This window comes from Moschus berezovskii, chromosome 17, assembly GCF_049115385.1.
Source record: "Moschus berezovskii isolate FMDL1 chromosome 17, NW_MosBer_1.0, whole genome shotgun sequence".
NCBI lineage: Eukaryota > Metazoa > Chordata > Mammalia > Artiodactyla > Moschidae > Moschus > Moschus berezovskii.
Window position 1 is genome coordinate 37,378,579 of NC_142476.1, and position 12,567 is coordinate 37,391,145.

Genomic DNA, 12,567 nt, shown 5'->3' on the forward strand with positions numbered 1-12,567 from the left:
GTTTATGCAATAACCCTTGCTTTGCCAACTGTTCTATGTGCTGTGCTAGCCTGGTGATACAGAAGAGAGTCTTTCCTCTTAGAAGGAAAGCAGATATACATACAGTTATAATAAAAACAGTAAATGCTGATGCAGGGTTGGGGGAGGGCAGGATGCCAACTTGTTAAGAGTTAAAAGGTAGGAAGGAAAAAGTGAAGGGTTTGGCAATGGTCGTTTGGAAGAACAACAGTACATTACGATTGTGAACTCCTAAAGGTTCGACCATATTTTATTAATAAATGTTTGTGACCTGTTAGACATAATGGGTGTGGAACTAGATTGCGCAAAGTATTGGAGAACCATTTGGCCATCTTCCTGCAGCCACAGCAGCAAAGTTTCTTGTCCATTTTCTGCTGGGAATGAAAGAGCAATGTATCTCTAATTATAATAGTTCAGTTCAGTCGCTCAGTCGTGTCCTACTCTTTGAGACCCCATGAATCACAGCACGCCAGGCCTCCCTGTCCATCACCAACTCCCGGAGTTCACTCAAACTCATGTCCATCGAGTTGGTGATGCCATCCAGCCATCTCATTCTCTGTCGTCCCCTTCTCCTCCCGCCCCCAAACCCTCCCAGCATCAGAGTCTTTTCCAATGAGTCAACTCTTCGCATGAGGTGGCCAAAGTATTGGAGTTTCAGCTTTAGCATCAGTCCTTCCAATGAACACCCAGGATTGATCTCCTTTAGAATGGACTGGTTGGATCTCCTTGCAGTCCAAGGAACTCTCAAGAGTCTTCTCCAGCAGAACTCTTCTCCAGCATGATGGAGTAGCCATCATGGTCAACAAAAGAGTCCGAAATGCAGTACTTGGATGCAATCTTAAAAACGACAGAATGATTTCTGTTCATTTCCAAGGCAAACCATTCAATATTACAGTAATTCAAGCCTATGCACTAATCAGTAATGCTGAAGAAGCCGAAGTTGAACGGTTCTATGAAGACCTACAAGACCTTTTAGAACTAACACCCAAAAAAGGTGTCCTTTTCATTATAGGGGACTGGAATGCAAAAGTAGGAAGTCAAAAAACCCCTGGAGTAACAGGCAAATTTGGTCTTGGAGCACGGAATGAAGCAGGGCAAAGGCTAATAGAGTTTTTTGCAGCCTAGACCTTGCTAAATGTTTATTAATACTTCATGGCCATTTAAGAAGATTAGATAGCCTCTGTTTACTGGAGAAGGAAATAAATGGCAACCCACTCTAGTATTCTTGCCTGGAGAATCCTATGGTTGGAGGAGCCTGGTGGGCTACAGTCCATGGGGTTGCAAAGAGTTGGATGTGACTGAGTGCACATGCACACCGTTTCTTTTTAAAGGATATGAGAAATATTTGCATGTGTACATGTGTCTTTCTCTCTGTCCATCAATCTATGGTTGTTTCCCCACTTCTCCTTATCTCTTAAAGCTTATTTATGATTTCCCTCTTCTGCTTTCTCTTTCTACGTTATCAATCTCTGCTTTTCCCCTGCTCATTCTGTTAGCAGGCAAACATGCCCTAATACAGTTTTCTCTAATAGGAATATAAGGTGAGCCGTGTATTGTTTTTTTTAATTTTATGATAGCCACCTTAAAAAAGTGAAAAGATGGATATTCCTGGTGGTCCAGTGGTTAAGAATCCGCCTGCCAATGCAGGGAACATGGGTTTGATCCTTCGTCCTGGAAGATCCCACATGCCACAGGACAGCTAAGCCCGTGCACCACAACTACTGAGCCCTCAAACCTAGGGCCAGTGCTCTACAACAAAAGAAGCCACGACAGTGAGAAGCCTGAGCACTACAACTGGAAAGTAGCCCCTCCCCCCTCACTATAACTAGAGAAAGCCCACACGGGGCAATGAAGACTCAGCACAGCCAAAAATTAAAATAAATAAACTAAAAATTCTACCCAAAATAGTGAAAAGAAGAAAAAATAATTGTAATACATTTTATTTAACACATTGTATACAAAATTTACCATTTTAACACGCAAGTAATATAAAAATTATTAACAAGATATTTTATACTTTTCCTTGTACTAAGTTTTAAAAACTTGGTGCATTATTTATACCTGTAGCACATCTCAATTTGCACTAGTCACATTTCAGGTGCTTAGGAACTACCTGTGACTAGAGGCTCCCATATCAGACAGCTCAGTTTAAAAGTCCTACCTTGACCCACCATTTCCTTTTGCTGCAACTCACTTCTCTGCTCCTTTCTCTTTTCCTCTGTCCATTTAAACTCATCTTGTTGAATCCAGTGGGATTGGTATTTGACAGAATTGACTACTTTGGGGGTAAACACTTCTTACTCTGCCTCCATAACCCCAAATTCTCCTGATTTTTTTCCTCTTCTCTCACTGGCTAATCTGTCTCCTCTACTCATGCCTCATCCCTTCTCTGATTTCTGTAATAAGTGTTGGAGCTTCTCAGAGCACACTTGTTGCCCTTTTATCTAAGTACAGTTTCTCTGTAAGTGATGTCATCTAGTCCTGTGACGTGAAATAGCATCTACCTGCTGCTGATGCCCATTTTTATCTTCAGCCAGCCTCAAGCTTTGCATTGCTGTCTGCCGTTTGACACCTTCACCTCTGTCATAGATATATGGAATATGCCCAAAGTGTGATTCTTAATTCCCTACCTCCCCCACCAAACAAAACTCATTTGATACAAGACTGAACATCCCCAGTTTTCCCCCTTCTCTCTTAGGAGAATGTCATCCTGAGCCCTCCTTTTACTCACTTCCAAAAGGACTCAAAATCAAGTACAAGTGCTTCTGCCTCTAAGTATATCTTGTAATTATTTACCTCTTTCTGTCTTTACTCCTAGTGTTTATGTTCAGGTGTTCCAGTTGTTCATTCATTTTCCTTTAGCTCCACATCTACCTTTCTTCATCATGCTGTGTGATCCTGGAACTGTACTCTTGCAAGCTACAGTTTTTTCTCTGCCAGATGTTGGGTTTGACCAACTGGGGGTGAAGGGTGTGCTGATGCGATTCTCCAAACTGGAGAATGAAGGACTCATCTTGATGTTTTTTCTCCATGTGACAGTGAATGAATCAGGCCACAGCTGGCCTTGGCAGTATTCCTTGTGGAGGTGAATTGCTCCCATGGCTCCAACTAGTGAGTGTCCTCTAGAAGGTTTCCTCTTCATCCAAGTGGTGAGTGATGTGTTTCTGTAGTAGCTGAGCTGTCTCCTTAGAGATCCAAATCTTAGCCTGGAGCAGCTTTTCTCTACATTTTGAAGTTTCCTCCTTATTTATCCTTCCCTCAGCTCTGAGAATAATAGCTGTAGCCTGTGGTTGCCATTTCTATCCTCATAAAATTCTGTTATACTCTTTGAGTAGCTAACCACCTTTTCACCAAGTGAATAATTCATTATGTTATGCTTTGCCTGGTTGAATTGCTGCGGTTTCTGCATATTAACTGAACCCTGACTGAAATAGAAATTGGTATTAGGATTAGTCCGAGGAGAGAAACTATTTTGAAGATTGTTTCTGTGGTTGGGTTGGTCTGAGCCCCTTGCCAAGGGGAAATGTGATGCTACTTATACATGACACTCGGTGGCATCACAATCAAATAGCCACATGTGGTTGATGGCGATGAAACACATGTGCTTTGAGGGCCCAAGTGGCTGCTGCATCTGTTACAGAAGCAGCAATCACTACAAGGACCTTGTTGCAGATTGCCTATTACTGAGTACAGTGGAGTGCTTACAGAAAGAAAGTGAAAATCTCAGGATCTTAAACTCTTAAACAACTTCATTTCTTGGCCTGAGAACCAGAGAGTTTCCACAACAACCCTGAAAGGACCTTTTATTTCTTATAGTCACAGGCATGATTTTATTTCTTATAGTCACAGGCATGATTTTATTTCTTATAGTCACAGGCATGATATTATTTTATTTCTTATAGTCACAGGCATGATATTATTTTATTTCTTATAGTCACAGGCATGATATTATTGAAAATCACATTTGCAAAATTTGACTGTGCAGATTGCAGAATTACATCAGTTTAGTTCACAGCCTTGCAAGGTGTTTCATGGGAAAGCAGGTCCTTGATAAGGAAGGAATGAGGTCCCAAAACTTGAAATGAGGAGTTTTGGTTGAACCTGAAACTTGAGAATCTTGAGTTACTCTTAGTCTCCCTTGCCTGCACCTCTGTATCTAAGGAGTCTTTTTCTCCCTTGAAAATCCTGCAGTTACCTTACAAAAGAGAAGATGCCCATCCTTCTTAAAACCTACCCAAGGGATTTCCGTGGTGGTACAGTGGTTGAGACTTCTTTCAATGCAGGAGGTGCAGCTTTGATCCCTAGTTGGGGTGATAAGATCCCACATGCCTCATGGCCAAAAAACCAAAACATCAGAAAAGAAGCAACAAATTCAATACAGACGTTTTAAAAAGCTTTAAAAAACCTACCCCAAACACTCCTATTGTCATTAGACCCATAACTAGGGTTACATTTCTGCATGTTCTAGTGGCCTGGAAGTGGGCAGGTCTCTGCATATAACTGGTGCTGAGTCCAGGTTCCCAGATTTGCCCCTTCTTCCAGGAATCACTATTTGCTGTGTAGAGTGAATATGGATCAAATAACCTCAATAAATCCTAGGTTCCAGATTCTCAGCCAGTGTGTTTTAAAACCATGATTTTGAAAACTAAATTTGAGAGGTACTTTCAAGCTCTTGAATAGAAGAATTCTCCTTCAGTGTATCTGTGGTAACTATTGTTCAGTTCTGGACCTGTCAGCACTGTCTCTTTGATGGCTTTCAGACCACATGGGTGATACTTAGGTGGCATGTAAATATTGGGTGGGAGAAATGGGGCATTTCACAGAGGCAGTTTCTCTTTGAGATCTGTTCTCCTGAGCTTTCTGGGCACTGAGTCATGTTTAGCATATGGCTGGGATTTAGTTGTTGAAATAAAAGATCTCTGTGTTCCTAGGAGAAGGAATGCAGTCCTTAGATATTGAGCTCAGATGTCTCTGAACTGAATTCCTTCATTTTTTAGGAAGCCAGACAATTAAGGTTATATATGCAAAGTGTTCACATGTATTATTCAGGCAGTGACACTATTTCCCTAGGGTCTCCATGGGCGAATAAGCTTATTTTGCAATTAACAATAAAACCTTTTGTGAAATTTTTGTGGATTGGAAGCCCAGAATTTCATCTTATACCTTTGGTTTATTTATTTTTTGTATATGCACTAGGTATGTAGTCAGTTCTTATAAACAGGCATTCAGCCTTCATTTCCGTCTCATGTTAGTTGAGAGTATAGTTCCACTGGAAACCAAATTGTGGGTTCAGACCTAATAGGCATCTGTTGCTCTTTTCCATTCTGGGATCAACATCCTGGTCATAAAGGGAGGTATGGCTGATTCATACCCAATAGAGGATAAACAATAGGAAGTACATATTTCTGATTGGAGGAGCTTGGAAGGAATATCACTGGTGTTATGTTTTTATATAAAGGCACATTTGCATAATATTTAAAGAGTTAAAGAAGGAATATCACTGGTGTTATATTTTTATATAAAGGCACATTTGCATAATATTTAAAGAGTTAAACCTATTTGTAAGTTAACATATTCATGTATCTTGTTTCTCTCCCATTTTTCATGAATGTTCATTCATTCATTCATTGAATAAGCATTTCCCTCTCTAAGTGCAAGGTACTGTACAAGGTATTGGTATATAGCCTCAGTGAACTTATAGGGTAATGTTCTCCTTGCTTATTCCTTCTCTACTTTTTCATCCCTTTGTCATTCTCTTTCCCCTAAACATTTCTTCTTTCCCATCCCTTTTGCCCTTTACATTATTATTCAAGTATATGATAAATATATATATATATATATTTTTTTTTTTTTCTTAAAGAAACAACTAACTCAAATCAGGAGTGTTTAAGTAGTTCTTATAGCAGTGATGGGCTTTACTCCCGGGTTTTACCTTGTCACCAACAATACGTGCTGGTGGGATAGTTGGGGACTTGGGGTAGCACAAGCAATGAGATCCTTACCTTACTGAGATCAGTTCCATGATGATGGACGCTAACCTCTAACCACCTGCTCTTTCAAAGTCTATCTTTATCCTACTCCAGCGTAAGTATAACCCCTATTTCCCCTAGAAGCAATTTGAGTTTTAGGGGATTCTCTGCCTAGCTAACTTGCCCATATGGAGCCTAGAAAATTTAGTCACACAGAGGCATGTCACCCAATGAAAAGAGTTTGGAATTGCTCTGTAAACACAGTCTGTGAAAACATAAAGGTGTATGCTTACTCTTCATCAAGAATGGACTGTGCACAAATCTGGCTTTGTGTCTTCTCTTATTTGCATAGCACATGGTCAAATTTAATTGCACAATAAATCTCTTGTGATTACTTAATAGATATTTACTGATTGCAATGAATAAAAACTAAGAACCTGAGCTGGTTATTTCAGTGGTCATGGGGACAGATTCTGTGAGAACAAACCTTTCTACCTTCCCTTCCAAGCTGGAGTTTGTTTTTGTGCTTCTGCTTTGGGTCCTTAGTTGGAGCCAGAAACTGTGGGTCAAAGGATTATATAACTACTGAAAATAAACAAGGCCAGAGATGGGAGCTACACATACTGCAGTCTTTTTTTTTTTTTAATTCTTATTTGTCTTTATTTGACATAGTTGCAGCATGTGGGATCTAGTTCCCTGACCAGGGATCAAACACAGGTCCCCTGCATTGGGAGCCTGGAGTCTTATCCCCGGACCACTAGGAAAGTCTCACCTCAGACTGTTTTATAGCAGGTGTTTAGTGAAGGCTTAATGTATAGATTATTTTGGTCCATACTTACTATGAAGAGGAGGAAAATCTGAGAACCTGCACTCAGCACCAGTTGCACCCAGAAATGTGCTACCACTTCCAGGCCACCAGGACATGCTGAAATTTAACCTTTGTTATGAGTCAAATGAAAATGGGGATGTTTGGGGTAGGTTTTAAGGAGGATGTTCATCCTCTCTTTTGTGAGGTTTCTGCTACAGATGAGGTAATTGTAGGGTTTTTGTGTATTGGGGAAGGTTCCTTAAATACAGAAGAGCAAGCTAGATACATGTTGCTTTCTTTCTTTTTTTTTATGCTGAGGTATTATTGACATATAACATTAAATCTAGTCACCACAATAAATCTAGTTAACATTGTCACTGGACAGAGAGAATTTTTTTGTTCTGATGAGACTGCAAGCTACTTTTTCTCCCTAGAAATTTATTAGTTTTAGATTTTTCATTTAAGTCTGTGAGTTGATTTTGTATAAGATAGGGAGTATTGGTCAAGGTCTATTTTTCTTACATAATATGTATATACATGTAATATATACATATATGTATAATACATATATTATTAGCTTCTAAATGTCTAAATGTTCCAGCATCATTTGTCAAAAATAGCATAATTTCTCCGTTGAACTGTTTTGTAACTTTGTTAAAACCCACTGACCATAAATATAAGGGATTATTTCCAGACTCTCAATTCTATTTCATTTATCTATATTCCTGTCTTTTAATTTCATGGCTACAGTCACTGTCTGCAGTGATTTTGGAGCTCAAGAAAATAAAATTTGTTAATGTTTTCACTTTTTCCCCATCTATTTGCCATGAAGTGATGGGACCTGATGCCATGATCTTAGTTTTTTGAATGTTGAGTTTTAAGCCAGCTTTTTCACTCTGCTCTTTCACCCTCATCAAAAGGCTTTTAAGATCCTCTTCACTCTCTGCCATTAAAGTGATATCATCTGCATATCTGAGGTTATTGATATTTCTCCCGGCAGTGCTGATTTCAGCTTTGCTTCATCCTGGCATTTTACATGATGTACTCTGCATTTAAGTTATACACACATGGTGACAATATACAGCCTTGACATACTCCTTTCCAAATTTTGAACCAATCCATTGTTCCATATCTGGTTCTTACTGTGCTTCTTGACCTGCTTAGAAATTTCTCAGAAGACAAGTAATGTGGTTGAGTATTCCCTTCTCTTTAAGAATTTTCCACAGTTTGTTGTGATCGACACGGTTAAAGGTTTTAATGTAGTCAATGAAGCAGAAATAGATGTTTTTCTGGAATTCCTTTGTTCTTCTTCTATGACCCAACGGATATTGGCAATTTGATCTCTGGTTCCTCTGCCTTTTCTAAATCCAGTTTGTACATCTGAAATTTCTTGGTTCATGTACTTTTGAAGGCTCGCTTGAAGGATTTTGAACATTGCCTTGCTAGCATGTAAAATGAGCACAATTGTATAGTAGTTGGAACATGCTTTGGCATTGCCTTTCTTTAAGGCTGAAATGAAAACTGACCTTTTCCAGTCCTGTGGCCACTGCTGACTTTTCTAAATTTGTTGTGAGTACATACACACAGAGTGCAGATTAAGGTACATGCAGTTAACCAGAGCTTTGGGAGCCCCCTGATCCTGAGGTTGAAAAGTTGGAGGTGGCATCCAAGCTAGTTCCTGAAATATGAAGTCTAAGGGCTTCTCAGCAGGGAAGTATGGCTGGACAGATCAATGGACCTAAGGAGACATGTGCTTGAAGAAAAATGCTTAAGTCGGTCTGGGCAAAGGAGAAGTTATTGGAGACGAGGTGGAAAGGCACAGTGTGGCAGACCTTGATGAAAGTGATGATTGAGGGAGGCTGAGCTGGTGGCAATCGGAGAAGACAATGGCAACCCACTGCAGTACTCTTGCCTGGAGAATCCCATGGACGGAGGAGCCTGGTGGGCTGCCGTCTATGGGGTCACACAGAGTCAGACACGACTGACGTGACTTAGCAGCATCAGCAGAGCTGGTGGCAAATGGCTGTGATGGTGCATCACAGGCACCAAGAAGATGTTTTTTTTTCTGTTGATGAAGTGTGGTCTTTCTACACAAATGCCAACAACATTGGTAACTTACTTGAGTCCTAGGTTTCCTTCATTATTTGTGAAGAGACCTTCTTCTATTCTGTTATTACTGCAGCTTTTAAAATCCTATTTGATCTGAGCGACCAGCCTTTCCCATATAACTGGATAAGACGAGGTGACTTTCCTCAAGGAGGTGTGTGGGAGCTAGCTTGTACCAGTTTATGAGAACAGAATTTTACATTTTCAGAAATTTTGCAAGCTAGTTGTCCAATATAGCCATTATTAAAAAATAAATTATGTATTCTTAAACTTAAATAAGTTATACTGTGAACAAAGGTAAAAATACTAAAAACCCATTACTTTCTAATTATTTTAGCAAAATTTAGAATTATCTATCCTTGAGGTTATTTACATCTAGCATATCTGTATGGGCACAGTGGGCTTACTGTGTATTGACTCTCAACTCCGTGTTCAGGGATGCCATGGTAGTAGCTTGAAATTGGTCATGATGGGAGCATTTACACCATAGTAATCAGCAAGTGCTACAACTCAGATTTTACCCCTGACCAAGTTAAATATTACTGGCATGACATGACTTCTCATTCCTCAGTTTGCCAGAGCAGTTGGAAACTCCAGCCATCTTTTGGGGGATGCTTCGTGTGAACCTGGTAAGAACTCGTCAGCCCCTTCCTCCAGACTTTATCTGCAGCTCTCTGTGCATCCAGAAGAGATACCTGAGTTCAAGCAGATTTGAAAGGGCTTGTCCCAATGTATTGTAACTCTAGAGCATATATCCTTTTTCTCTTTCAAGGTCCACTGATCCTCATGGGGAACACTGTGAACACCTGTAAGCACAAACACACATCCATGGAAAAAGTAAATGTTTATTTTAGCGTTTAAAATGGAAAATATTCAAAGCACCCACTTTAAAAATGAAAACAAACAGTTCTCAAAACAAACAATAAAAGTTGTGTTTGGACTTCATTTTATAGCCTTTGAATGGCAAGGAATGGGAGGTGCAAGGGAGGACAGGGAAAAACTGAGTTAGAGAATAGGGGAGAGAGAGGGGAGAGGAAAATGGAAGAAAAAAGGGAAAAGATGAGAAAAAAAATGTGCAGAGAGGAAAATATGTAAAGGGCAGGTAGGAGAAAAGGTAGATGGTGAGATAAAGGATGAGGAGGCTGCTAGTGGTGTTAAACTGTTCTGGTTTCACTTACACAAAAAGACAGGAGATGTGTTACCCTACTCTGAGCAGCACTCCAGCGGGGAGCAACAATAGAAGAAGTAGCTTTTAGTGTTTTTTTTTAAATTGAAGTATAGTTGATTTACAATATTATGTTAGTTTCAAGTGTACAACATTAGTTTCAGGATTCAACATTTTATAGATTATAGTCCATTTAAACTTACTATAAAATATAGGTTATAGTCCCTGTCTTGTACCACTGTACCTTATTTATTTTATACATAGTACTTTGTACCTATTAATCCTCTACCCTTATCTTGCCTCTCCCGTCTTCCCTCTCCCTACAGATAACCACTGTTTTGTTCTCTGTGTCTGTGAATCTGTTTCTGTTTTCTTACATTCATGCAGTTTGTTTTACTTTTTAGATTCCACATGTAAGTTTTATCATATGATATTTGTCTTTCTGTTTGACTTACTTCTTAAAGCATAAGGCCCTCTGAGTTTCATCCATGTTGTTGCAAATGGAAAAATTTCATTCTTTTTTTTTTATGGAGAAGGAAAATTCAGCATTTATTGTTGTTTTGTTGTTTAGCTCTTTAAGTCTTGTCCGACTCTCGTGACCCCATGGACTGTAGCTTACCAGACTCCTTTGTCCATGGGATTTCCTGGGCAAGAATACTGGAGTGAGTTGCCATTTCTTTCTCCAGGGAATCTGCTCAACCCAGGGATCAAACCTGTGTCTCCTGCATTGGCAGGTGGATTCTTTATCTCTGAATCACCAGGATAGTTAGTGCTCAAAGAAACTTTAACTTCTCATTTTTTTCTTATGGCTGAGTAATTTTCCATTGTGTATATCATATATATATATGTGTATATGTGCACATACATATATATATATATAACATCTTTATCCATTCATCTGCTGAGGAAGCTTTTATTCTTTTTTTGGAAGCTTTTATTCTTATTTTCCATTTTATTGTTTACTTTTTACAATGAAAGTATTTTCATTTTTGAACATCTTCACTTTGTGGCAAAATTATTTAGAATTTAAGATTTTAGTAATTTATATTACCTTATATAAATATAGCCTGCATTTTGGTTTGAGGGATTTTAAACTTGACAGATTGTATTATTTTAAGAAAGATTTAAAAGCCTCATCTCACAGTATCTATAGATTATACCTGAAAACAATGTTTATTTAAAAATAAATCTAAAAAAACTCCCTGTTTTTGGTCTATTTAGAACTCGGTATGAAGAACATACAATGCAAACAAATATAAATGAGAAGAGATTTCAACAGGAGGCTTCACTGGCTTATTGTTTCATTAATGGCTTTGAACGAAATGCTTGGTTCTTACTTGAATGAGAAAGTGAATGAGACCTAGGTATCTACAAGGATGAAAATTAGATTCTGATTGAAGCTTCTGCTGCCAGACAACACTGTCTCCTCTAGCATGGAAGAGCAGCACTGTCAAGCAGGTGGAATTAAGAAGGTACAGAACTGGGTTTCCGACCCTGGAGGAGTGTACATTTGATTGATTATTTACAGGTTGTGTGTTTGATGGTGGTGGGTAGGGGCAGGGGGCATACTTGCCTCTTGATCACAAGCAAATCTCTAGAATCATTCAGCGGCTTTTCTGGCAGACTTAGCCTGTGTCTCAGGGTCACTGACTTTCTCCTAAAGTCATAATCGGTGGCCCTTAACTTCTCATCACATATGAAGCTCCTCTCTTCCTCTTTTCTTCTCAGGCTCCTTCTCAATTTCCGTGAAAGATAATGGGATCATGGCCACCGACTGCCACTTGGGGGGTCTGAGAATGACGCATGGGGTGGCATGGCATCCCCTCTTGAGGAGATGGGGTCGGTGGAGGCCGCTGGTACCATTTGCACGTGCTGCAGGCAGTTGGTGATCTATCAAAAGGAAGGCATCTGTGATTAGTAATGGCAGAGTCTCACTATGGAGACCGTAGAGGATTCCAGAGAAGAAAAGTATCGTCTGGTGCTGAGTCAATAGGAATTGAATGTTGTAGGTGGAAAATGGCAGAGCAGGAAAAAGAAAAACAAGATGATGCAAGCCTGAACAGGGAGTAATTGGAGTGAGAAGAGTCCTGCTGGCTGTAACAATCTCAGATATTTGCATGTACAGCACGTTGCTGATTAGAAAAGAAGGTCTTTATTCTGAAATGTCTTCATCAGTTAAAGTCAAGGAGATGAGCTCAGCAGGGACGCAGTGAACTCAAGTCCTCTCCTCTTCACTGACAGGGTGTCAGGACTGGTCTGCAGAACTCAAAGTTACCTTCTGCAACAGCTTTTCCTGGCTGTCAGCCTACACATGCTCCTCTGTCTCTCAAGTTCCTGCAGTCCATCAGCTTAGCAGGCATTGATGATTGATGGTGGGAGCAGTCTCAAATTGTTTTGCAAGTTTTTAACTCTGTTAGACCAAAGATTATGCTTTATATTTCCCCTGTACCCCCATTTATCTGTCATATAGTCGGTATGTTGCTAAAATCTTGTCTTTCTAT

General features: G+C 39.6%; 1 protein-coding gene across 5 annotated transcripts in view; it reads left to right on the plus strand.

Annotated features, from left to right (window-relative positions):
* The window catches only part of AADACL3 (arylacetamide deacetylase like 3), a 109,711-nt gene that overhangs the window by 1,261 nt on the left and 95,883 nt on the right, over positions 1-12,567 (plus strand). For 4 of the 5 annotated variants that reach the window (XM_055419234.2, XM_055419232.2, XM_055419231.2 and 1 more), the window contains exon 2: positions 3,058-3,167. The exons of the other annotated variant lie outside the window; for it this stretch is intronic. The gene's annotated coding sequence lies outside the window, so the exon portion shown is untranslated. The remainder of the gene's footprint in view (positions 1-3,057; positions 3,168-12,567) is intronic. 5 annotated transcript variants of the gene reach the window in all.